We start from the raw sequence: 4122 nt of genomic DNA, 5'->3' as shown, positions 1-4122 counted from the left end.
TCTCTCTCTCTCTCTCCTGCTATCTTCTAAATAAGATAGAGCTGTAACACTGATTTGCCTAAGAGCTCTAGCACGGTTTGCCCAAGACCCGAGAGCTGTGATGCATCGAGGGCTTTAATGTCCGTTGCTCCAAATCTTTCCGTTGCTCCAAATCTTTGTTGTGACAAGACAAAGAACCGAGGAATATACACTCACGTGACAGTTGGACAGCATCACCAACTCAATGAACTTGAGTTTGAACAAATTCCTGGAGATAGTGAAGGACATGGAAGCCTGGTATGCTACAGTCCAAGAGGTCACAAAGAATCAGACACGACTTAGTGACTGAACAACACCACCACCATGAAAAGATTATCACAATAAGTTTAGTAAACATCCATCATCTCATGTAAATTCAAACTTAAATAGAAAAAGTTTTATTTTCTTGTAATGAGAACTCTTAGGATTTACTCATTTAACAGCTTTTGGATATAATATACAGCAATATTCATTAGATTTATTGTGTTGTATACTATATCCCTGAGAAGCACAGAATTTATTCAGTCTGGAAGATTCGGTTTTAGTTAATTCACCAGTTTAGCTTGTGTAAATTTCATTATTTTCATACAACCTCAGCAATTTCAATAGATAAATCACTCTTCAATATTTGTGCAAACTTATTAAAATAATCAGATGACATCTTTAAAAATATACCAATTGTTATCTTGGTATATTTCCCTTATAAACTTTCCCTTACGTCTGTGTTTAGCAGTATCAGTCCAAACCACTGTAGAACAGCACAGGTTCCTTAAAATTCTCGATATTTTTATAAAATATAAAAAAAAATCTTTTAAAATTCGAGACTAGACTGGTAAAATCAGAGAATTCCTTATCAGACAGAAATGCCAAATAATCATAGAACTAAGTAGAGAAGTAAGTGAAGCATTAGCATCAAAACTTTCCATAGTGATGTCTGCTGATCCCTGGTGGTCTGGAGTGTGGATTTCAATAGATTATGTGTTCTGGGGGATAGGAATCTGGGGTTCCTAGCAGGTCCTGGGGTAAGATCTAAAATCCCCCATGTAGAGCCAAACCCCAAAAAGGACAGCCCCCCTCAGAAAGGAGAGCTGAGAAATATCTGTCCTGAAGACTGAGATGGTGAGTGTGGAAGCTGTGCAGATTTGGCTCTGGATGTCAAACATTATGCTAGTGGTAGTGCTTAATTGATCACTTATGTCCTACTCTCTGTGAACTTTTGGACTGTAGCCCACCAGGCTCCTTTGTCCATGGAATCTTCAAGGGATCTTCCCTACCCAGGGGATTAAACTATTGTCTCCTGCCCTGTACAAAACATAATAGAGGTTCAAAGATTAAGGTCTTCCCTTAGGCAAGGTTGAAGACTTTCCTCTCTGGTATTTGGAATTTAGGCTGCAGTTCTTATTTTTGGATGGATCACTGGATGTGTGACACAGTCCAATTTTTAAACCAGATTTGAACAGGAGAATGGCCACGTGGCTCAGGTAGAAGTAGATGAAGTGTTTGGTTTCATGTGTCACATGACTTCCACTATGTGGTGCCAGCTGGGGCTGTACTTCTTGTCAAACTCCTTCTTGATATGGGCTGCAATAACCTTCTCTATATTTAAAATGGGCAGTAATTGATATGTCTCCTAAGTATCTGGCAGAAATACATGCAAAAAACTTTTCAAGTGCTTTAATGCAGACCTTGAAGATTTACCAAAGATAAAATTCAAGGAATCCAAGCTCAGACACAGTTAAAAGACAGGGAATCATTATGGTAACAGCACACAAAATATTTAACATTTTTGAGAAGTAAACTTCTCTCTTCTATTTTCTAAGAGCTTTAAAAATATTTATTTTTAATTGATTGATGATTGCTTTAAAATATTGGTTTGATTTCTGTCATACAACATGAATTCACCATAGGTGTACATATGTCCCCTCTGTCTTGAATTTTCTAAGAGTTTTTTAAATTAGAAATTTATATTGAATGTTTGAAATAAACTATAAATTTTAAAATATTCTCTAGGCTTTTCAGAAAGATGACACAAATCATGCCTTTCGATTTCTTCCAAGTTATTTTTCTCAGTTGATCATAGTTCACCTAATAAGAATAGAATAACTTTGTGACAGATTTCTTTTGTTTATTCTTTTTACATCAAAGTGCTGGATTTATATTGGGAGCAATATTAGAACTTTTATATAGCATTTTCTCTGAACAGTACTTGTATGCGGTGAGGACTGTTCTAAGCACTTTACACCTATTAAATTAGTGCTCATAATAACCAAATATTAATAGTTGTTATTTTTATTATCTCCATCATAAAGAAAGAAAGTGAAGAAAGAAGTCTCTAAGTCGTGTCCAACTCTTTGTGACCCCATGGACTGTAGCCTATCAGGCTCCTCTATCCATGGGATTTTCCAAGCAAGAGTACTGGAATGGGTTGCCATTCCCTTCTCCAGGGGATCTTCCCGACACAGGGATCAAACCTGGGTCTCCCACATTGCAGGCAGATGCTTTACTTTCTGAGCCACCAGGGAAGCCCCATCTTCATCATATAGATGAGGAAAAGGAAGCTCAAGGAGTTAAGCAAGGATCACACAGCTACTAAGTCTTCAAACACAGACTGACTGTCTTCAGAGTTACACTCTGGACCCCTATGCTACACTGCATCTCAGAAAGATCTTCCATGACAACATGTAAATTCGGTTCAGTTCAGTCACTCAGTCGTGTCCGACTCTGTGACCCCATGAACTGTAGCATGCCAGGCTTCCCTGTCCATCACCAACTCCCAGAGTGGAATTTATTCAAACTCATGTCCATCGAGTCAGTGATGCCATCCATCTCATCCTCTGTTGTCCCCTTCTCCTCCCACCTTCAATCTTTCAAAGCAGATTTAACATCTAAATTAGGATCCCTTTTATTTGATAGTACTCTTTTTTTTCCTCCTGAGCATTAGTACAATTTAAAATTATCAATTAATTTTTCAATTAGTTTAATACTTGTCTCCTTTAGTCTCTTTCTCTTTGAGAGCAGGAACCATTTCTTGCCATTTCCCTGTATATACCCAGTGCCCCCTAGCACAGTAGACTCAGCAGTAGATGCTCAATAACTAGTTGGGTAAATGAATGAAAGCATAAAAGGTAACTAAGAAAAATGTTTCCTTCATGGAGTAATGACTCCACCGTGTGGAATTTTAGAATATTGTCCAAAAAAATTTTTTTTAACAAGATAGGTTTCATAGAACTGATTCTCCTATTACCCAGGCTTGTATTAGAGGTTTTGCTGTTGTTTGGTCCTTTTGAGATTTTTAGAGCTATAGGAAACCACCAACTCTTTAGGGCAGGTTTTCCCTTACTAGATTTGCTTGGTGAAACGAATTGTGCAATTAGGTGAATAGCAGGTATCAGCTTAAATCCAGAACTCGCTTGATTCTACCTTGCCAAAAGGTAAAGCATAGATCCATCAATAAGCTCTTGGTTCCGAATGATCACTCTGGCACATCCAGAGCCCCTTCCATGCAGCGTCTACTATCTAAGAAGTCTATCGATGGCAGTACCGCACTCGCCATCACATATTCCTTACAGTGTATAATGACTAAAGCATAAATTGTGTACAGAAATAACCTCTGCCCTACAATCATACACCAGGAGAGAGTAAACTGCACTCCATTCTAAATCCTAAATTTTACTGGTATAATGTTTTGCACATATTGTTCAGTGGTCAAGTCGTGTCCCACTCCTTGCCACCCCATGAACTACAGCATGCCAGGCTTCCCTGTCCTTCACTATCCCCTGGAGTTTGCTCAAATTAGTCGATGACACCATCTAATCATCTCATCTTTTGTTGACTCCTTATCCTGCATCAGGGTGTTTTCCAATGAGTCAGCTCTTCGCACATACAACCTATAATAACTATTTTTAAAACACCAATATGTTAAATAGAACTACGTCTCTAATCTACTTATTATGGGCAGTTCATTTTATGAAGTTAGTATGAAAGTGAAAGTGAAGTCACTCAGTCGTGTCCGACTCTTTGCGACCCCATGGACTGTAGCCTATCAGGCGCCTCCGTCCATGGGATTTTCCAGGCAAGAGTGCTGGAGTGGATTGCCATTTCCTC

At 38.5% G+C, this 4122-nt stretch overlaps 1 long non-coding RNA gene across 1 annotated transcript in view; it reads left to right on the top strand.

Moving 5' to 3' along the window:
- Nucleotides 1-4122, top strand: part of LOC104992493 — a 7004-nt gene that overhangs the window by 2293 nt on the left and 589 nt on the right. The gene's annotated exons all lie outside the window — the stretch shown is intronic.

Source organism: Bison bison, unplaced genomic scaffold (genome assembly GCF_000754665.1).
Source record: "Bison bison bison isolate TAMUID 2011002044 unplaced genomic scaffold, Bison_UMD1.0 scf7180017864215, whole genome shotgun sequence".
NCBI lineage: Eukaryota > Metazoa > Chordata > Mammalia > Artiodactyla > Bovidae > Bison > Bison bison.
The sequence above is the reverse complement of the archived record's forward strand: the minus strand, read 5'-3'. Positions and strand labels throughout refer to the sequence as shown.